The sequence below is a fragment of the Choloepus didactylus genome, chromosome 1, assembly GCF_015220235.1.
Source record: "Choloepus didactylus isolate mChoDid1 chromosome 1, mChoDid1.pri, whole genome shotgun sequence".
NCBI lineage: Eukaryota > Metazoa > Chordata > Mammalia > Pilosa > Megalonychidae > Choloepus > Choloepus didactylus.
Genome location: NC_051307.1, coordinates 9,811,603 through 9,835,498, shown reverse-complemented (window position 1 = coordinate 9,835,498; position 23,896 = coordinate 9,811,603). Strand labels below are relative to the sequence as shown.

At 40.1% G+C, this 23,896-nt stretch overlaps 1 long non-coding RNA gene across 1 annotated transcript in view; it reads left to right on the top strand.

Annotated features, from left to right (window-relative positions):
- Window positions 1–626: 626 nt before the first annotated feature.
- Window positions 627–23,896, top strand: part of LOC119541808 — a 50,407-nt gene continuing 27,137 nt past the window's right edge. Inside the window, exons 1-2 of the long non-coding RNA XR_005218410.1 lie at window positions 627–708; window positions 854–904. This is a non-coding gene — a long non-coding RNA (uncharacterized LOC119541808). The remainder of the gene's footprint in view (window positions 709–853; window positions 905–23,896) is intronic.

Here is a 23,896-nt window from a genome sequence, read left to right as displayed (position 1 = left end):
GGGGACTAGTAACCTTGTCTCCTGTTGACCCCATCTCTCTCCAGTCTCACCTGCTCCTTGGTAGATTTATCTTGAAACAGCCCCAGGGTGATTGTTCTAAAATGCAGGTCTGACTGAGGCACCCCCTGCTTGAAACCCTTTGGTCCTTCTCTAACAGGTAAGGATGTAATTCTCATCTTTAGTCAGGACCAGTTGCTTTTATGGTTTGGTCTTCTTCATTCACACCCTGTTTATAGCTCTCTGCAATCCAGGATCTTGGCAAACACCGTCTCCTCTGCCTAGATATCCCAATTTTAATTTCCTCTTTGACCTCTCCATAGTCATCCCTAAGAACTCCACCTGGGCACCACCTCATCTCTGCAGTTTTCCCTTACTCTTTTTGACCATCTTTCTTGAGTTTTAGTTCTAAGCATGTTAATTCTCAAATGCATATATGCATCATTGCATAATTTGAAAAGTCAAGAGTCCTGCCCTCCCAACAGTGTCTTTTGGAGCTACCTGTAGGCCAACCATCATGGCTAGGAGGCAGAACATGGTAGACCAGAAGCTCTGGCCAATGAAAAGCCCAGTGATCCTCCACAGGTCATTTTATTTTTTGGCCAGTTTCTGGTCTTCTCATTTCAGACATGATTTGCTGTTTGCTGAGACTCCCACCCAGCAGTAATCAGCCACGAGAAGAGGAATGCTGCACATGCCCAGCTTGACAGAGTGTGTAATTATTGGTGATATTTTAAGATGAAAAAGTGAGATATATTTATCTTATGAACTTTTGTAAGAAATGTCTTTCCTTAGGGAGTCAAAAGGTTTTTGTTTTTGAGGTAATCATCTCATTTTCTCCTTTTACAATGAAAAGAAAACCAGGAATGCAGGAATCTTACCGGTTTGGCAAAAAGAGCTTACTTGGGTAAGTTCTTTGTTCTTATTCACTGTAATTGTGCTCTCTGGATGATCCTATTTTGAGAGGAGTGACACAGGTAGTGGATGGGGAGCCTGGAGGCCTGTGTCTGGCTTAACCACTTCTTAGCCACTAATTAATTAACCTTCTCAGAGCTTCAGGTTTTTCATCTCTAAAGTAGGGATAGGGTAATTTTTATTTATACATGTGGGTGTATAAATACACTCAAGGGCGACATCACTGTTTGTAATCGTAATTCCCTTTGGCTATACTGTGAAGGCCAAGGGTTGTAGCCTGTATTGATATCTGGGGACAAATTCCAGCCTCTGGCATTTGTGCCAATGATTACAGAGTAAAAGTCCCTGAAACTAACAAGAGCCAAGTCTGCCTGCCCCCCAGGGGTGTGCCCATCACAAGTGTCAGCAGCTCGTGTCTCTGAACCTCTCATCCCCATATTCCATCAGGATACAAGGTTTGGGAACCTTGGCATGATGCTTGAAAAAGCTGGGTTCTTTGGCTCCAGGAGGCACTCCACTTACAATCTGTTGTCATATGTTTAATGGAATAACAGAAACATCTAAAGCGTGGGGGAATCATGATGACGTGTTTGAGCAAAACATGCCCACAGATGCTGAAAAAAGTATATGTGTCTTGTTAAAACCATGCCAAACTCCTTGGGCAGAGATTGACCCTCAAAGACAATAGGTATTTACTTTCCCTTTTACCTGACTTTTTGCATTCATTCTATCATATTTGGAAATGTAAATAAGTGCTCAGCAGTTTGTGCTGTGTGTGTGCATGCACATACACAGAATCCTTACCCACACAACTGCTTCAGTTAAAGAGAGCTTTCTACTGAGATCATGCCTGATATATACTTCTCTCAGTCTGTCTGAAATGACAGAGGTCTTTTTAATGAGGGCAATTATAACTGAATCTGACTGTAACTGAAAGCTAAGTCCAAGCCACTGTGTGTGCGAGGGAGAGACAGACAAAGAGAAAGAGACAATGAGAGAAAGTGAAAGAGAATCATGAATGTAAAGCTTTGCAAGAGGTTGGAAGGTGCTTTTCCATCAAAATGATGTGCAGCCGTCGCTCCTGGCTCCCTCAGACGTACAGGGCAGGAGTGGGTGGGCTGGGTGAGGGTGCATGTGCAGCTGCACAGTTTACTTTCGTTTGCCAGAAGTAGGCTTTCAGGATGGGGGTGGGGAGGGGAAACTCATCATGCTTGATAAATTTCAAACCAGTCATATTTGCATCTCAGATATTTTTATCTCTCTAAAATGTGTGCGTAGTTTCATCAGGAAGCTGTGACTTTTTTTACAAGTTACAACCACTTAAAGGAACATTGATGCGAAGTTGGAAACGATAATGCCATTTGGTGTGTTTGAATCCTCCAGCTGCCCTCACTCCAGGCTAAGTCAGGGGCTCCCACCTCCCCCACCGTCTTCTTTGAGTTCTCTACAAATGTGCCAGCTGTCGCCCCCACCCACACCTTCTTTCTTCCTCTTCACCAGCATGATGCAATCGCGGGTCACTTGAGGACTGATTTAAATGGAAAATGCCTCCTCTTCAGATAGCCTACCAAGTGAAGTATTTCTATAATGTGATACCATTTTTATTGCCTTGAGTTGCTGCTGAAAAATACAGGCCAGAGCAGTTAAGAACCACTGATTGGCTTTTTGTTTAATGGAAGAATAATGTAATGAGTGACCAGCATGTAGGAATGGCCTGAGGGGAGTAACATAAAAATTCCTAACCTTTATTTAACGTTTATTATGATCTGGCCCTGTGTTAAGTCCATTGTAGACTATCTCATTTAACCTGCAAAATGACCCAATGAAATAGGTACTTTGCAGATGGAGAAAGTGAGACACAGTGAGGTTCAGAAAATTGTCCCAGGTCACATAGCTGATATGGAGTAGAGTCGGGCATCAAACCCAAGAAGTCTTCATCTAGGATTTGTATTCTATATTGCTGTGCCACCTGCCTTCCAAGAACTGGTGAGGGGGTCTGGAAACAAAGTCGGTAGAGCTGGAGGCAGCAGTGAGAATTCAGGACTAAGATTCTTCTTAGGGTCATTTGTTGCTTATATGTTTATTGACTTGTTCAAGGTGTGCATTAAAGATAACAGGAGACACAAGTAAAGAAGACATTAAACCTGCCTTCACGAGGCTTTCAAGAAGGTCAAGAAGGTAAGATGTACTTGTAAAAAACTGACAGGTGTGGTAGTGAGGAGGCCAAAGGTTCTTCAGGACATCAAGGGAAAGAGGACGAAGGGAGAGAAGAAAGGAGGAGAGAGGAAGAGGAGAGGAGGGAGGGTGGAGAAGAAGAGAGAGAGACTGAGAACTAAGAGAAAGACATGGGAGATAACAAAGTTCCAACTTAAGAAACCAGGAAGGGCTTCATAGAGGAAATGATCTTGGCTGAGTGAAATCCAGTGGACCATGACCAGACTTTATCTTACTTGCCATCTTTACGGCACTGGACACCATTGACCTCACTCCTTTCTTGAGACTGTCCTTTCAGCTTATGTGAAACTCCTTCCACAGGCTTGTAGGTTCTTCTTCCAATTAGTCCTTAAACATTAGCAATGCCACTTCCCATAACCCCATCCTGCCTTCTTCATCCACTTTGCACCTGGTGATGCCTCCCCAGACCACTGCTCTTCCTGCTTCCAGCCTCACTTGCCTTCCCCATGCCCACCCATTCTCTCTACCAGAGGCTTTCTGTTCAGGACATAGATGGGTCGTGATGAGTGCTGTAAATAATCTATAATACACTGACACTTTGGGATGACTTACAAAAATAAATTACGTCAGATTCAAGGTTATGCTTGCACTAATATCACTTCAATTCACTTGCACCCCAGTGTGAGTTCTCAGGCGGAAGGGAAGGATTCAGAGCATCACCCTGGAAGCCTTTTCAGAAGCACATTGAGACGTAGACTTCATTTGCCGAAAGAAACAGGTCACAGTGGAGTTAAAAATGTGCTGAACCACAAGGTTCTCAGAACAATTCCCCCAAATCCAACTCTGCATGTGTCCTCCCCTGCTTGAAGCCCCATGGGATAAAATCTAGGCTCCCAGCGTCACTATATGGCAATGTCTCATGAATTCCCCAATGCGGTTGGCTTCTTGGAATATTGATGAATGACTCACTCTCCCTTTCCTAGAACTCTTGGAAATTTCATAAAATATAGGACAAGTATTATCACCAAAGTTATAACATCAAGGCATTTCCATTAAAAAAAAAAAACACTGTGGCTAGAGTGCAGCTAGGCACTGGGGATGTCCAGACAACTGAAGAGCTCAGAGCCTGAGTTTAGCTGCATGTCCCTTGTATCAGTTTGTATATATTATGTCCCCCAGAAAAAGCCATATTCTTTAATGCAGTCTTGTGTGGGCAGACATATTGGTGTTGATTAGATTGTAATTATTTGATTGAGTGTTTGCATGGAGATGTGACCCACCCAAATGTAGGTGATAACTCTGATTGGATCATTTCCATGCAGGTGTGGCCCTGTCCACTCAGCGTGGGCCTTGATTAGTTTACTGGAGCACTATATAAGCTCAGACAGAAGGAGCGAGCTAGCTACAGCCAAGAGGGACACTTTGAAGAACGTACAGGGGCTGAGAGAGGAGCTTCAGCTTACAGAGACATTTTGGAGATGGCCTTTGAAAGCAGACATTTGTTCTGAGAAGCCAAGAGAGGAAAAATGCCCCCAGAGCAGCTAAAAATGACTTTTTGGAGAGGAGCCATAGCTAAGAGAGGATAAAACGCCCCAAGAGCAACACTTCGGAGAATGCCATTTTGAAACACAACCTGGGAGCAAATGGATGCTAGCCACGTGCCTTCCCAGCTAACAGAGGATTATGGATGCCATCAGACTTTCTCCAGTGACTGCACCTTTTGTTGATGACTTACCTTGGACACTTTATGGGCTTAAGACTGTAAATCTGTAACCAAATAAACCCCCTTTATAAGAGCCAATCCATTTCTGGTGTTTTACAAAAGGGCAGAATTAGCAACCCGGAACATCCCTGTTTTAATGAGTCACTCAAATCCAGCGGTGAGATGGGTAGGTCACTAGAATGCCTTATGGTTGTCATATTATGGAATCTTTGGAGCAGCCAGGAATTTCCTCTTGGTCTCATTTCATTCTCTTCTGTGCGGGCATCTCTCTGAGAGCCGCAGTCTTGCCTCCAGCAGCTGCCTTCCAGGAACTTAAAGTTTGCAGTGACCATTTCCTCTCCCACTTAACGTTCCCCTGAGGCACAAACTTTGCTACATCCTGTCTGGCCACAAAAGGAAAGAGGGCAGATGTCATATCATTTCCTTTCTTTTTCCTTTATCTTCTGTTGTTTCCCTACAATCTGTGTTTTGGGTACCATGAGTTCTCCAATACCCCTCTGCCCTCGCAGAGCTGCCCCATTCCACAGGAAGTCAGGATCCCTCACTTCACGACTGGCTTCCGCCTCCTCTCCTGGTGAAGTTCCCGCTACTTCTCAATTCTACCCTACATTCTAGTCACACATGCTCCTCAGGGCTCCTGAGCACGTTATACAGCTTCTTTCCTTGGTTCCTTTGCATGTTCTACTTTCTTTGCCTGCAAAGTTAACTCCTATCTGTCCTTGAGGACTCATTTCAGGATTGACATCCTGCTTGAACTTCTCCCTGGCTGCCTCCTTCCTAGGTGCCCGTCTTCTCTGCACCCACCATCAGTGCATACTTCTGTCGTAGCACTTGTCATTCTTGGAGCCATGACTTCCAAAGTAACAGAACAAGTCGGAGGAAATAGCCATGGCAACTTCAGAAACAAATGAGAAACTAAAATGCATGAATCCCTTCCTTTCCAAAGAGGAGACAACAAAATCCCAAAACAAAATCAAAGAGTTAATAGAATAGATGGGTTTCCTTGAGTAGTCATGAATTTCCTGACATAGGAAACTGATGGATCATTTTTCCACAAGGTTCAAAGAGGGATTTCTGCCCCCAGGAAGTGATGCAACGAAATGACCTATAGAACATTTCTGAAATTGCTTCAGGGATGGAATGATAGTTGAAGGTGGGCAGTGAGGAACAACCCCGAGTTCTTTTACTCTTGTATGGGTGGAATTGTTTCTTTCATTGGTCCAGAAGTGGGGTAGGGTTGGGGTGAGGTGAGGTGGGAGTGATGACGGGGATAGGATGGCAAAACAAAAGATCAGACTGGATAATTACATTGACATATCTGGGATATTAAAAAAAAAATCACCAGATTCAGCTGCATGTCCCTGTTTTAAGTAGTCACTCAAATCCAATAGTGAGATGGATGGGTCACCAGAATGCCTTATGTTTATCAAGTTAGGGAACCTGTGCGAAGGTGTCATGGACGGCTTTTAGTAATCCAGAGAAAAGCAATTGCTTAGTGCCCCAATTTTCCTGCCTTTTAACTTCTGCCTACAGCTTCCGCTGGCAGGAATGCGCCAGCTTCTTCCCGTGGGGCTTTGCTGTGCTGATGTGAGATGATTTATCCTGTTTCCCCTTAGGAACTGGCTGGATTGTAGTTAAGAGCAAGGATTTACTCATTCATTCATGACTCAACTCCTGTGAGGCTGTGATAACGCATGGCCTCTAGGAGGATCATGATCCGATTTTTGACAAGAGGTTGATCAATGGTGAAACTTAAGGATGCACTTGAGCTGTCCACTGTTGGGTGACTTACGTGGAAATCCCCCAGTCAGCCAGGGAACCCAGAGAGCCCAGTGAGGACCCCTTCCCAGGCCAGGCCACTCTTGAGTACTGACAGCATCTAGGAAGTAGTTATGGATACTTGCTGTCAAAACGGACCACCATCTCTTACTGGAATCACCCCAGGAAGTCAGCCTGTTGTTTATGCATGCAAAAAAAGAGTGTAGAGTGCAAGAAAATATGATTCTTCAACTTTTCATCTGTGCCAATAGCTATAAAAGATACAAAGTCAGGGGAATAATTTCTAAATGTTACTTTGTGAAGTTCAATTTCATAACCAAATGTGACATTTACCAGGGCTGGAAAATGAAAATTTATTGGTACAAAGCACATCATTTTCTCATGCTTCTTGTTATATATTTACAGCTTGAACCTCTGTTTGGGCAGGGAGAAAAGAAGAGTAGATGAGTCCTTCGTTAGGTGGTACCTAACTACTGACTCTTGGCTGCAGGGATCTCCAAGAAGGATGGAAAACAGGGACACTCCATTTCAATCTTTTGCTTTTTGTTCTCTCTGTTTCTGTCTTTTTAAAATAAATTTTTGATTTCAGCTCCCAGGAAGATGTAATAAATGTATATTTTCCTATTTATCCCACTAAGAACAACTGAAAAAACCCTGGGCATCATGTATAAAACAAATATAAGACAACTCTGGAAGGCAGAAATTAGAAGGAAGATGGGCAAGGTACTTGGGACCCAAGGAGTAACATGGTGATGAGTTCCCTAGGTGTTCTTCTACTCTAGATATTGGAGAAGCCAGAAATTCATAAATGCTAATGGCTGCAGACAAAAATGCCCCAACAGAAGCCTGATTTCTCTGGCTAAAGGACCAGAAAAGTGGTAGCTTAGCAAGACTGAGTACTTTTAGATGGTAATTGCTCTACTCCAGCCAAACACCACAAGAAAAAAAATGCAGCCCACCCCTACTCCTGATGGCAAAGGCTGAGTGTCATCAGAAGACCACCCGAAAAGAATGAATAAAGGAAATTCACTGAACAAAAAGGAAATGATCAAAGAAGAAATTTTGTGATATTAGGAAGGAAGAAAGGATACAGAAAAAGCAGATATATAGGTAAATACAATAACCTTTCTCTCTACTATCGAGTTTTCTGAATTATTTTTGATTGCTGAAGCAAAAATTACAAGACACTCTAATGTGGTTCTTGATTTATAGAGGAAATATTTAGGGAAATTTTATTATAAATTGGGGAGGTTGAATGGATGTAAAGGGAGGTAAGGTTTATATACTTTGATTAAGCTGATAAAATGTCAACACCAGTAGATAAGTTGTGTATGAGTAATGTAATGTCTAGACCAACCATAAAAATGCTAAACAAATAGATACACTCAAAAATACTGTAGATAAAGAAAAATTGAATTCTAAAAATTGATCAAGTATCCCACAGGAATTCAGTAAAAATAAAACAGAGAAACAAACAGCAACAACAACAAAACAGAGAGAACAAATAGAAAACAAAAAATAAAATAGCAGACATAAATCTTAACATAGCAATAATTAGATTTAAATTTAAGTGGTCTAACTAAACCAATTAAAAGATAGGCATTAACAGAGTTGATTAAAAAACATGACCCACCTATAATGATGTCAAAAAGAAACTCACTTCAAATATAATTATATAGGTACGCTGAAAGTAAAATGTAAGAAAAAGATGTACTGTACAAACCTTAACTGAAAGAAAGCAGGTGTTGCTATATTAATATCATATAAAGTAGACTTTAGAGCAAAGAAAATACCAAGGATGGAGACAGACATTACATAATGGTACAATGACAGCCTACCATGAAGACATAGCAATCCTAAATATGTGTGCACCAAACAACAGAGATGTAAAATATGTGAAGCAAAAAGAACAGAAGGAGAAATAGAAAAATCTACAAATATAGTTGAAGACTTCAACACCCTTCTCTCAGCAATTGATAGAATAACTGAAAGTCAGCAAGTACATAAAGAAACTCAATCACACCATCAGCCATTATGATCTAATCAATATTTATAGAATACATCACCCAACAACAGGAGAATGGACATTCTTTTCAAGTGCCCACAGAATATATGTCAAGATAGACCAAATCCTGGACCATGAAACAAACCTCAACAGACTTAAAAGAATTGAAACTAGAGAGTGTATTCTCTGACCACAATGGAATCAAACTAAAATTGATTTTCTTATTTTTCTGTTTTTCTTTTTTTCTCTTTCCAACCTTTTTGCTTTTCCTGTTTTTCCACTGTGTGTCTGCCTCCCTCTTCCCCTGCCTGCCTTCATTCTAAGTGTTGCATGAGGGTGCCGTTCTTGGGATGTTTTTGGAGGGGATCTGGTTTCATGCCCCAGGGCTGTACATGAACAAGAGGCGTGGATTTTCCCTTCTGTGAAGGCTCTCCACTGGAGTCTTCTCTCTTCTTTTTAGAAATCACCACGACCCTCTCCTAGTTGTTCAGACTATTCCTGGAACCTTTCTATATAAAGCCAGGAGAGGAGAATTGTTGAGATTCAGAGTCCATGTCACTGAATATGAATTCGCATCCTATGTGCAGTTTAAGCAGTTTTGTGACCGAAAAGAAAAAATAAGGGAGCAGAAAAAATATCTTTCCTTATGCCTTATGAGTTCTAAAAATTCAACCATAAACTCCCGATTTAAAAGGCAGAAGTTGAGAGTGACTGCATCTGCTGTGCACCTTCTGTCCCCTGTGGATAACCACATGCTGTGTCCATATGACCCTCTCAGTGCTGCTGAGTTCTGAAACCTGTTCCTGGTCAAATATGGGAAGTCTTTCTTAGAACAATATATTCCCAATAACTGGCTTTTCACTGAAATTCCACAGTCTCTAACTCTTTAGTATATATATGTAGAAAAGGAAAAATGACTCTCACCATCAATTATTACAGGGTGAGCTATTGACCAAGCACAACTGGGGGCCTCAATTTCTGACAGGTGGTGGTTGTTCGGCTCCCTGACCTGGAGAACAGGGGGCAGAGAGGAGGGGTGGAGGCAGGATTCAGGGAACTCAAGGCAGAGATTCTTTCCTAAGGGGATTCCCCCTGGGACTAGATGTTGAGGCTGGTGGTGCTTGCTTTCTCCTTTGGCCAAGTAGCCATGACTAGAGGTACAGGGAGTCCAAGAATTGCTTCTTAAAGCTCTTCAGGTTCCCTGCATTTTAAAATTACATAAGTCTGCTCTCTAAATATCACCGAGTCACTTCCATATGATGTTGCTGTGGATTGGCACAATCTTTTTGGAAGGTTACTTGGTAATATCTATTAAAATTTTTAAAATGTTCATAGACCTTCTTCTAGCAGTTCTACTTCTCAGAATGTATCTTACTGATATGCCCACACAGGTGTAAAATAAAATATGCAGCCTTGTTTCCAATGTAAAAAAATTGGACACAACCCAATGTCATTCAGTAAGAGACTGGTTAAGTAATTTATGTTGTATTTATACAATAGATGCCATCAGAGTCATTACGAAGAATGAGCCAGAGCTAAAACACTTGACATAGAAAGGTGACCAAAATATGTCTTTAAATGAGGAAACAAGTTGCAAAATAATATGCATTTTGTGATTTATGGGATGGATGATTTATTTTTCAGTTAAAGACAGTAATATTTACAGTATAAATGCAGTAATATATATGACTGTATTATGTATTATTTGATTCCTTTTTTGTAGGAAACATATATATTTATAATTTGCATATGCATATAAAAATAAATGAAGGACAAAATATCAAACCACTTATGGTGGTTACCTTTAGGGAGTTGGGTTACTGGAGACATTTTCTTCTATATTTTATATAATCATATTTTTCTGTAATATGTGACTTTTTATGCATTCATTTTGAATTAGATAAAACAGTAATGCGTAAAAAGTAATCTTGCCATAAAGTACATTTGGTTCATGTACTGTGTGATGAGGCTCAGAACTGCATAGGTGAGCCATCCTCCACAGAAAACACAGCTACCAGTGAGAGTTCTGCCATAAGAATGGCCTCAAAGAGCTATTAAAGCTTCCATTCAACCAATATGGGGGCATAACATGCTCTAGAGTCCCTTTCCTAAACAGAATCTTTGCACAACTAGCAAAAACTGGCAGAGAACCCTTCCTCAAATCTCTGGAAAATGGGTGAGTGCCAAATCTGGAAAATGCAGCTTTAAAAACTGTAGGAGAAACTTGTGGTGCCCTTGCTGACCTTTTCTCATCTCCCTCTGCTGTGCAGTGTGGGACCAGCCTGGGGTCCCTCTGTAATGTTCCGGACCATATTCCAGAGGGAGCAGAGTAACACCTATGTGCATACTGGGATGCCTATACGGTGGTACCAACTATCAGATGGCAGCTAAAGCAGGTAATTTGTCATAAGCTCACCCTCCCAGAACTTGCCCTGCAGGAAGAAGCAGCTTGCAGACAGCTAAAGTACTGTGAGAACCAATTAAGTCGGTATGGCCTGGAGGAAAGGATTGCCTGCTTTAAGTCACATAATAGGGCACCTGGGAGGAGGAGAGAGTCTATGTCACAGGGAGCAGAAGTGGCATTAGAATTCCTGTAAACTGGGAACTTCCTAAGGCTGTGAGCAAGCACAAGCTCAGGACAAGACTCAAGCTTAGAAAAGACAGAGAGGATGCTGCACTTCACTTATGCCTCAGGCTGATCTTCCCGATAGGAGGCCTAAAATCTGAAGGGGAGCACCAGCCAACACAGAGCCAATTTTCAAAGACTGTGGAAGGTGCTCTTTGCTTTGTTTTGTTTGTTTTTGTTAGCTGCTGACACTCAAGGAAATCTCTTCTCATATCACTATCTGGATACAAACTGAAGGAATAGACAGCTCAGGAACTAAATCCCAGAGGTAAACTCTAAAATATTAAAATATATAGTGTGCAAATGATGACAAGACAAACAAAGAAATAGGAGATGACAGCCTATCCAAAGGCACAAGATAAAAATACAGAAACTGTCAGTAAAGTAGCAATAAAGAGATAGCAATTTTAAAAAGGGATCAAACAGGAATACTGGAGTTACAGACTTAACTGATAAGACTTAACAGTAATTGAAATAAAAAATTTCCTAGATGGTTTCAATAGTATATTGGAGCTGGCAGAAAAATCAGTGATCTCAAAGACAAGACAATTGAAATGAATCAGGCTGAGGAACAGAAAGAACAACAAAAAAAATTAGCCTAAGAGACCTGTGGGTCACCATTAAGCATACCATTATATATATTATGGGAGTTCCAAGAGAAGAAAGAGAGAAAGGGGCAGAAGGAATATACAAAAACAATACAAAACAAAACAAAAAAGAATGGAAGAAAACTTGCCAAATATAATGAAAGACATAAATATGCACATTCAAGAAAACTAACAAAATTTAAATAGGAGAAACTCTAAGAGAAACATGCTCAGACACATAGTAGTCAAACTGTTGAAAGCAAAGGACCAGGAGAGAGTTCTGAAAGCTTCAAGAGAAAAGTAATGTGTTGTGTACAAGGGAGTCCCAATAAGTTTAAGTTCCAATTTCTCATCAAAAAATATGGAAACAAAGAGGCAGTTGGATGAAATACTTAAAGTGCCGAAAGAAAACAATTTCCAACCAAGAATTTTATATTCAGTAAAACTTAATTTCAAAATTGAGAGAGATTAAGATATTTCCAGATAAACAAAAGCTGAGGAAGTTCATCACCACTAGGCCTGCCCTACAAACAATGCAAAAGGGGGTCCTTCAGATTGAAAGGAAGGGACACTAGAAAGTAGTTCAAAGCAGTATAAAGAAAGTAAGATCTGTGGTAAAAGCAACCATATGGGTAATCAAAAATGCCAGTACTGTTGTATTGTATTTTTTGGTATGTAACTCCATTTTTTACTTCTAACAGGTTCTAAAATGCAAATGCATAAAAAGTAATGATAAAACTATGGTTTTGGACATACAATGAATAAAGACATATTTTCTAACAAGTACTCAAAAATATAGCTAGTGCTGAGAGGGAAATTTATAGCTCTAAAGGCTCACATTATAAAAGAAGGAAGATCTCAATTCAGAGACCTAACCTCACAACTCGAGGATTTAGAAAAAGAAAAACAAACTAAACCCAGAGTGAGCAGAAGGAAGAAATCACAAAGAGTAGAGATAAATGAAATAGAGAATAAAAAATACAACAGAGAGAATCAACAAAACCAAAAGTTGTTTCTTTGAAAGGATCAATCAAATCGACAGAGAGCTAGCTAGAGTTAGACTGATAAAGAAAAAAAGAGAGATGATACAAATAACTAAAGCCACAAATGAAAGGGGGTCATTAATACTGACCACACAGAAATGAAAAGGATTATAAGAGGATCTATGAACAATGGCATTCCATCAAATTAGCCCTGATAAATTGGAAAAATCCCTAGGAACATGCAGACTACTAACATTGACTCAAGTTGCAATAGAAGACCTCAATAGACCAATAACAAGTAAGGGTATTGAATCAATAATTTAAAACCTCCCAACAAAGAATAGCACAGGACCAGATGGGTTTACTGGAGAATTTTACCAAACATTCCAACACAAATCCTTCTCAAAGTTTTCCAAAAAAATCAAAGAGGAAGGACACTCTCTAACTTGTTCTTTGAGGCCAACATCACCTTAGCACCAAAGCCAGATAAAGATACCACAAGAAAAGAAAATTACAGACCAATGTTTCTCAACAAAGTAATACCAAACCAAATCCAACCGGACATTAAAGGAGTCAAACACCGTGATCAAGTGGGATTTATCCCAGGTATATGCAGAAGTGGTTCAACATAAGAAAATCAGTTAATATAATCCACCACATTAATAGAATGAAGGATAAAAAAACCACATGATCCTCTCAACCGATGCTGAAAAGACATTTGACAAAATTGGGCACACTTTCTTGAAACCTCATATCTGATAAGGTTTTAATATCCAGAATATATAATGAAATCATATAACTCAACAACAAAAAGACAAACAATACAATCAGAAAATGGGCAAAAGACTTAAACTGACATTTCTCCAAATAAGATCTACAAATGGCCAAAAAGCACATGAAAAGATGCTCAACACCATTAGCTGTTGGGGAGATGCAAATCAAATCATAATAAAATACTATTTCACACTAGAATGGCTACTATTAATAAGAATGGAAAACTACAAGTGTCAGAGAGGATGTGGAGAACTCCTTTATCATTGGTGGGAATGTAAAATGGCACAGCCACTGTTGAAACAGTTTGGAGGTTCCTCTGAAAGTTAAATATAGAATTATCTATGATCCGGCAATCCCATCTATAGGTCTATACCCAAAAGAATTGAAAGCAGGGACTTGAACAAGTATTTGCACGTTAATGTTTATAGAGGCATTAATCACAATTGCCAAAAGATGGAGGCAACACAAGCGTCCATCAACCAATAAAGGAGAAACAAAATGTGGTATAAATACACAATGGAATATTATTCAACCATAAAAAGGACTGAAGTTCAGATACACATGACAACATGGGTTAACTTTGAAGGCATCATGTTGAGTGAAATAAGCCAGACACAAAAGGACAAATATTGTAGGATCTCACTGTTGCTAAATAATTAGAATAGGGGAATTCATACAGTCAGAAATGAGGATGCGGGTTATTAAGGGCGGGGGTGGGGTGGGGCTAAGGCATGGGAAGTTAGTGCTTCATTGCTACAGAATTTCTATTTTGGGGTGATGGAAAAGTTATGGTAATGGATGGTGGTGATGGTAGCACAACACTGTGAATGTAATTAACATTTGGATGTGGCTAAAAGGGGAAATTTTAGATTGTTTATATGTTACTGGAATCAAAATTTAAAAAATAAACAGCACTCTGCAGCACAAACAGGGAACCCTAATGTAAACTTTGGACTATATTTAAGAGTACAATAATAATAATAATCCTTTATAAGCTGTAATAAAGTTACCACACTAAAGCAAAGTGTTAGTAATAGGGAAAACTGTGTGTGTGTGTGTGTATGTGTGTGTGATGTGTGTGTGTGTGTTGGTGGGGCAGGGAGGGGTTGGTATATGGGAACTCTGTATTTTCTGCATGATTTTTCTGTAAACCTACAACTTCTCTATTAATATAAAGGAGCTGTTATAGTTCACACATTACACTATTGGATGCCCAAACCCAAGTTAAGAATGGGTTGTGTCCCAAATATTAATGTATAAGTCATACGTTAGTGATTTGGAATTATTTCTCCATGGAACTAGTGTGGCTTCTGACCGGCTCATGGAAACAGCACGTGTTGAACGACAGCATCACGTATAATGCTTCTTTGGAAGAATGCGCTCAGAATTCTGACTGGGATGCCAGTAGGATTTGGGCAGGAAGAAATGTAGGGCACTTCACGATGTAAAGGACAGAAACTAATGACAACCCTGACTCAGTAAACTGTTATTTTTACTACTACTAAGGAGGACAAATGTGGGAGAAAAAGGATCACTTTTAATAGCCCTTAGCCCATTTACCCCTCCCTTGGGAGAGGACCATGTCCTCCCCACTTGGGAGAAGACTGTTTTATATAGATTTAGGGTGGATTTTTATATCCAAAGTTGGAATATTTTCCATTTCTATTTCAGATGAACATTTCCCAGTCTGACTTGGGAATTTTACCACTAGGAACTGAGCATTGTGGTCTGTGGCGAGCAGCATGGGGAGCTGGTGAGGTTGAGGCTTTTAAGAATGAAAAAAATAGGAGCTTCTCCTGTCTTCTCCATTCTTATTTCTGTGCCTGCCCATAGGGTGGACATAACTTCCATCTAATTTCTTGTTTGCTTCTTGGGAAAGAGCAAACACCTAAGCCACCTTGACTGGTGTGGGGGCGGGGATGGAATTACTGTGCGTAAGGCAATGACGAGCTTTTATACACTTTCATTTCCTTCCTGTGGCTTAGGTCCTTTCCCCTGGAGACCCTATTGCCTTGTCTGCCCTCTCCCTGCTCCTTGCTTTCACTTGCTGAACTCTGGTTGAGTTTTGCGCCTGGCTTCCATGTGGAAAGCAGTGTAGTTAGAGCCAGCCTCTCTCTTCCTGGCTCTCTATCTCCAGCCAAACGGTCAAGTCAAGCCTGTGAACCAGGTGGGCTTGAAATCAGTATGGAGAATGCCCTTGTCTTCAGGAGGTACATACTGAAATACCAAGTGACCATGTGTTACGACAGCTACCACTGATTCTCAAATGACGGAAGAGAGAGAGAGAGAAGGGTGCTACGTAAATAAGGCAAATTGTTTTCAGTTGGTGAATCTAGGTGAAGGGTATTTATGGGTGCGATGAATTATTTGTGCAATGCTTCTGTAGGCTTGAAATTTTTCAAAATAAAAAAAAAAATGGGAAGAATCAGCCTAGTCAGTATAGGGTGCTTCTCTTTGGGCTCATGTCTGAACCGTGGTCCCTGCGTTGGGGGAGGTGTGTGGTTAGGGTGCTGACTTGGGTGAATACAACAGCTACTTGTTTCCTGTGGGGTCCACTCTATGGTTCATCAGTCAATACTTTGGAAAGGAATAGCACTGAGTGGCATCCCAAACCACTCTAAATCATTGCCACGTCTCCATCTAAGCCTGAAGATGCCTACAGTCTACTTTAGAACTACTGAATCAAAATGTCTGAGCATGGAAACAAAGAATACGTATGTCTTTAAACTGTTCTCTTCGGAGACATTTCATTTTAAGACAGTTGGATGAAGTCTTTGCCTCCTGAAAACATAGAGAAAACCAAGTGAAAAAAAAGGAATCTCCATTTTTGATAAAATGAGGAAATGCCAATATTCCTGAGTTGCATACATAGAGGAAGGGCTCCCACCAAATGCAGCAGAAGCTGGGCCAGGACGAAGGTACTCAGTGTGAAGATGCCCCACACGGGACACTGATGACAAAGCTGGCAGGGCATCGTCTTTCCATGTTGGGGCATGTCCAAGGGGCAAGATCAGTGACCAAGGCTCGAACAACAAGGTGAAGGCATGGGACTGGCTGCAGGAGCCTCACTTAGAGGGGCCAGAAGGAACAGAAGTCAGGGAGAAAATGCTCAGAGCTGCTGTTTTTCAAGAAGCAGTCTTGCTACGTGGGCAAGTGGAAGGGGAACTGGATGGTCAGCAGCTCTGCGGCTGCCAGTCCTTGTTAGCTGCAGTGACGTAAGCAGTAAATTTGCTTGCGGAACCTGTTATCAGACAGAGCTTCACTCCTAGCCAGAGAGACTTCCTGTCACATCACACTGCTGCCTGGGCCTTCCCAAGACTGTCTTTTCACAGGGAGTTGATCCAGGGAGGACATGCCTCATTCATGAGGAAGCAGAGGATCCATCCAAAACATTGCAGAAAGAAAAGACAAAAATAAATAAACAAACAAACAAAAAAAACCAACCAAACAAACTAGAGGCTGCTGAGGAGACACATAAGGGAATATTTTGTAAGAGTGGATTAAAAAATTCAACAAAATGATTCAAAGAACTTAGTGAAGCACTAACCTCAGTATTTCAAGAGCTAAAAGCAGAGACTTGAGAGCTGGAGGAGGAAATGATAAGGTAACAGAAGGAAATAAAAATGAGCTAGAAGAGAAAAGTAAAGTGAAGACAGAAATAAAGGCCTTGGAAAGATATAATCAGGGTTGTGGAGGTCAGGCTTGAGAAAACAGAACAAAATAAAAAGAAAACCAAAAAGAGTTTAAAAAAAAAGACTGGACATACACAATGACTCAAGATATTCGTAATTTCTCTCCTTGAAGAAAAGAACAGAATAAATCAACAGAAAAAAACAAAACAAAACATTTGAACATACAGTTTAAGAAATATTTTAGATACAGCTTGATTCTTAGCGTTGATCCGGCATACTATGACCTCCTAGGATGGGGAGGATTCATGGACACTGATTAGTTACTGGACTTGAAAGAAAAAGAGATAATTCTACATGTATCAAAGCAAAAAGAATGCATGATGACGGGGGGAAAATCAGACTGTTTTTAGACTTCTCTCTAGAAATGGCCAATGGTAGAAGAAAATGGAATATAGTCTAAAATCCTTGTGAAAGAACGTGAGACCTCAAGATTTAATACCCAGCCACAATGATGTTCAAGCAAAAAGATACTTGAGAGACACCTTTCAAGGATGCAAACACTCAGGGAATATAATTCTCTATGTGTCTTTTTGAAGACATCAAAAGAGGGTAAACTTTAGCGGCCTAAGATAGGATTGGAGAGACAGTGACAAAAGGTTGCAGTGAGTGATGAGTCCTTTTAAATATAGATCTAAGGATAAAACAGTCTTGGAAGTTATGATCGCAGAGAAGAATAGAGAAGTGAAAACCATGACAGTGTTAAAATTATATAACTTGAAATCTAGGTGGTAAAGAGAAGAAGATGGAAAGAAGTAACAGGAAGCTAAAATCCTTATCTTACAGAGCAGAAAGGTCAGATGGGTTTAAAGTTGAAAAATCAAGTAGGGAATTATAAGAATATTATTTACACAAATGAAGGTAAAGAGTAGAAGAACTAAACTAGACAGTGAAAGAGAAAGAGGAAAGGTAGATGATAATCAAAGAACCTGAATTTAAATATAGTTTATGGTGGGGAGATAAGAGTCTATCTAAAGAACAGAGATATAAGTATAGAATACATTATAGGAGAACAAAATGAGACTATCAATCTACAAATTTGCAAAAGGAAAGCATGCACACACATACAACAAAGTAAAGAAAACACGTAACATAAATGAAGGATGAACAATAAAAATATATTTTAAGACATGAAGGCTTAATGTAAAATAATGACTCTAACAAATAAAAGATCAAAATATAGCTACAGGTATTACAGAAAAATCTCCAATATAGATTAAGTAAAAAAAGCTACTTAAAAAAGAGTATGTATGGTATCTTCCCTGTGTGTTTAAGAAAGTATATACAATTTAAATATTTGTAGGATATATAACTAAGCTGTGTGAATGCACATATACACACATACGTGTGAATACATGAATAGAATACCTCTGGAAGGATACACTAAAGAGTCTAACAGAGGCTGTCTCTGGGGCAGACAGCTAGGGACTAGAGTCTAGAAAAGGTTTTTACTGTACACATTTTTTTTTTTTTGTACAGGGTACAGTGTACACTGTCCTTTTTTTAACCAAGGGTTTGTATTACTTTTTCAAAATATATATAATACTTCAAAAGCTCCACAGGTGATTCTGACCTGCATCCGGGGCTGAGAAACCTTGTTTTTTCATTTTGGGGCTCTGACAACCTAATGGCCGTTTTATTGTTTCTCAGTGGCAGGAATGAAGGTGATAATGGCTATCTCTCTAGTTCATGCAGTTTTTGGCAGACTAGCAAATAGTCTTATTGATTTACTTGTGTCCGAAATTTCCTGGTTTCAATAGAAGGTAACAGTCACTAAAAAAGAGAGAAACAAAACCTCAGTTGTAATGTTGTAATGTACTGATGTCCTTATGTTACCATTTATATTTTTGCCTTCATGTTAGGTTGTCTCTGTTTCAACTCCCCTGAATTAATGGATTGGCCTCTTAGCTTTTCTCCAGGACTCTGGGTCTCTCTGTCCTTTTTTCACCCTTCTGGTCCCTTCTTTGGTGACGTCCCCTGAGCACTCCATCCAGCGTCCTTTGCCCCTGGCTCTGAGGGTCCCAGTATACCCACCTCGTTGCTCTGGGAAAGCTGGGCAACTACACGTGACACTTATTTCCATCCTTGCTTTGTTGCCCCCCCAGCCAGGTGTCGTCCCAACCTCACGGGCTACTCATTGTCCTACATTGGTTTCTTTCTCTTCTGAATCCTGTTATACTCTCAGTTTAGCCCTGAATTGTTCTCTAACCAGCACACTTGTGATAATATTGCTCTAACTTGAGTTTAAGCTACTCCAGGGGGAAGACTATGGGGCTCTGTGGTTGAAATAGACCCCACATCTGACCACTTGCTGCCATCTTCTCAGTTACAGCCTTAGTTCAAGCCACACTTTCTCCTAACTAGTGTCCTTGCATCCCCTCTTGTGCCCCCTATAGTCTGCTCTCTACATGGCAGCTGGAGCCATCTTTGGCTCTGAAATGTAAATCAGATGGTCTCTCTCTGGCCCCAAACCCTGCAAGGGCTTTCCAGAACACTTAGGATAAAATCTAAGTTCAGGTAAGCCACAAGTCCCTGCCGGATCTGCACCCTGAGAACATCTCCAGTTGCTCTCCCCATCACCGGCACCCTTAGTCTCATCTCTGGCTTTCTTGCTTTTCTTTCTACAGGCCAAGCTTACTCCTTCCTCAGGGCCATTTCACTTGCTGTTCCCTCTGCCAAGAATGCTTTTCCCGACATCCTCACAGGGTTCATTCTGTGAGTCCACTAAAGTCATTGTTAGGATATCACCTCCTTCAAGGCCTCTCCCAACACCCTACACCCATCACTTTCTAACCCTTTCTCTGCTTAATTTATCTTTGCAACTTTCCTTATCACTGTGTATGAGGAAGGATAGTGTAATCTGGGATCGGACTGCCTGGGTTTAAATTCCAGCTCTGCCACTAAAGCTGGGTGACATGGGCAAGTCCTTACCTTCCTTGCCTTACTTTGCTCATCTGTAAAATGGGGATCCTAGCTTAAGGGACTGTGTCGAGAACCGAGGGTGGTAATATGTAAACCCCTTAGAAAGTGGTAGGAACTTGGCAAGCACTATATGAGCAGCTGTTATTCTTATAAAATAGGAATGTACTGCTCATTATTGCCTGACTCCCCTCTCAGCTCTGTCAACTCTGGAGGGCAAGGATGGTAGTCTGGTCAAGCTGTATCTCAGCACTTTGAAATGTGTTTAGCACATTTTAGTTTCTCAATAACTATCTCTTGAATTAACGACAGCGCCACCTACCCTCTCTCACTACATCGGTATTTTTGGTTTTTCAAAAGTTATCTCTTTTTTAAGGAAACAAAAAAATAATTTCAAACTTAGAAGAGAGTTAACTTAATAGAAAAATAATACAGAGACCTCCAATATGCCTAACAGATACCCGGATTTACCAACTTTTAAAATTTTCCCACATTTGTTATATTCTTCTTTCCATATATGTATGTATTATCTATCTATCTATCATCTATCTCTACCTATCTATTTTCTAAGCCTTTGAGAACAGGTGGCATATATCATGTCCTTTTCCATTTAATATTTCCATCTATATTTCCTAAGAAAAAGGATATTCACTTATGTAACCACATTCAGTACAATTTATCAAGTTTAAGAAATCTAACATTGATATAAAGCATACAGTCTATTAATCTAATTTTTAAAATTGTCCCAGTAATTTTCTTTGGGGCATTTTCTCCCCCATTAATAGATTCAGTGCAGGATCATGTATTACATTCAATTGTCATTGTCTCTTCACACTCTCTCTCTTTTTCCGTTTTCATTGTGGTAACATATGCACAATGTAAAATTTCCGATCTTGACCACTCCAAAGCATACACTTCACTGGTATTAATCACACTCACAATGTTGTGCTACCATCACCACCATCCATTGCCACAATTTTTCCACTACACCAACCAAGACTCTGCCCCCACTGTGCGGTAACTCCTCATTCCCCCTCCATGTCCCCAGCCTCTGGTAACCTGTTCTCTACTTTCTGTCGCTATGAATTTGCATTTTCTACTTACTTCATATGAGTAGAATCAAGCAATATCTGTCCTTTGTGTTTGGCTTATTTCACTCAACATGATGTCTTCAAAGTTCATCCATGTTGTAACATGTATCAAAACTCTGTTCCTTTTTATGGCTGCGTAATATTCCATTGCATGTATATACCACATTTTGCAATCACTTTCTCTTGCATGAATGAGAGCACCTCCTACTCATCTCTCTCCCACTGTCCATGAGGCACAGGGCACCTGAGCCCTGAGTAGAAAAGGCACTTGAGGAACATGCTGAATCCCTGAGGAAGGACCAAACTGGTGATTACTCCATGGCTTGGATTTTTCCCTCTAAAATTTATATGACCCCTTCACAGCCCAGTGGCAAGTTGGAAGTCACCAGCCTCATTGAGGTGCTGATATCGTGCTCCTTGGTAACGTACTGATTGGAAGAGATAGGGAGGCACAGAATACTCAAGCTTTTAGTAGCAGGGCTGTAAGTCAGCACACAGTTAACAGAAGGTTCAAACCCAACAACAGAACAGATCTTCAATCAAATCAAGCAAATAATCTTCAGTTTACTGGACCTTGCCTTTCAATGCCTTTATTTGACTGAGGTTTGGAAGATAGCCCTTCTTCTGAGCTTGCATAAGACGTTGGAATCAACAATTGTCAGAATTACCCCTTTGAGTGCTGTGGAAAGGGCTGCATTTTACTTATTTGCAATCAGGCAAACTTCACTTTATACAATAGATGAATTCTCCAAAGGTTGTTTGTGAATTTTAAATTAAAATCTGCCTTAAATGCACCGTGACATGGTTGGAGGGCTCACTATTTAAATATTCAGAATACCTCTTGTCAAACAGGGAAGGCTTCTAATTTATCTTTTCTGTTTTGAAAATATGACCTTTATATCAGACTCACACATGCACACACACACACACACACACACATTTTGCCTTTACCTCTGTGAGAACCAAGTGTCTAACTCAACACTAAAGCCTTTATTCATTACCTCAAACTGCAGAGAAAATGATGATCCTAGTTTAAACTAAAATACCACAAAAAGCCTAGAAACAGCATCTGCCAACTTTGGTGATCCTGCTTCACTCTGGGCAGGAACCTGGTAAATTCCTACTTTGCAACAGAAGCCACAGAGACCATGGTTGCCGCAGTTGGCATGTCATGGAAATGTGAAGAAATCGGGGTCTCTTCCTCTTCTGTTCGTAGTATCTGGTAGGCTCACTTTGTTGAACATATTTTGGTGATTTTGCAAAAGAGTATCATGCTTTAAAAATCCAAATCGCTGAGTCATTCCCTAGATAGCCCCAGGGTTTAATTGGAATGATCTAGGGCAGACATCTTGACTGACTTGGGATATCATTTGTTTAAACTATGAAAAAGTAGATTGGAGTCAAAGATGAAGGAGTCAGATTTACACCTTCTTAAAGGTGAGCTCAATAGCAAAGCAGCCTTCAAGGGGAATTTAGTTGCTTGACACTAACAGCTGGGAAGGAATGGTTGCTGAGAGTCAATCCAGCAAAGCTGAGGAATGAGGCAAAACATGTTTTGCACTCTTATTTTCTTTTCTTTAAAAAAATGCTTTATTTTGTGTTATTTGATTTATTAATATTTTAGAGGAGCCAGTTCCTTATCACTATGTCTTTAAATTTGTAAAACAAGAGATAACAATCTTTTAGTTTCTAAGTTTTCAAAATTCAGAGATTGCTATGCTTGGATTACTTACTGTGCCTCCAAAGGAAATGAAAATAGTGGCTTCCAATGACTGGAGAAGAAACTGAGTGGCTTTTTGGCCTTACGCTAAATCCTCGGCTTCTTAATTTTGATGGAAATATCACAAGCAGCTACTTAGACTTATTGTAGATCTGGTTTAGAGTAGCCATATAGACTTGAAGAAGGCAGTGTCTATCTTATTACTGAGTGCTTGAGAGTATTTTTTGGGAAGTACATCTGGTTCCAGGCATTCAGATTTTTAATGTTTTGGATTGGATTTTGCTTTATTCACAGTGTGTGACTGACATCTAAAATTGGTTTTGTGCATAAGGAAATGATTTTATTAAAATATTATTAAGATAGATTTTCATAGGCACGTTGCTGTGCATGACAGAATGCATAAATAGCAGGACTTAAGAGCTAATAGGTTTATAACATAAAGGCTCCACTTCTAAAATAATGTCTAGCTGATTCTCTCTTATATGCATTGCTGTGATCTGGGGTAGAACCAAATTGTTCTAGTGGTTCACAAAAGTCTTATGGCCTTGAATTCTCTCTCTAAGCAATTGAAAAATATAGAGCTTAATGTGTGTTTTTTGTTTTTTGTTTTGGTTTTCTTTGCTGTTTTCCTTCTTCTTCTGCCATATTGGAAGTTTGGAGATTGAAATTAAACTGCCTGAAATGATGGGACCCTGGGAGAGAACATCAGAAAATGTGGGTGTTTCATGGCAAATGAGTCCTTGAATGTCACAAGCCACGTTGGGGGGCTGGTGCTGGTTTGACTCTGTCAGTTGATGCTTGGCAGAATCAGGGAAGGAAGGCCCAATTTTTAAATAGTTTTTAAAAAAACAGCAGCATGCAAATTAAGTATTTGGATGCCATTGTTTAAAATGTTGTAAAAGTAGATCAGATA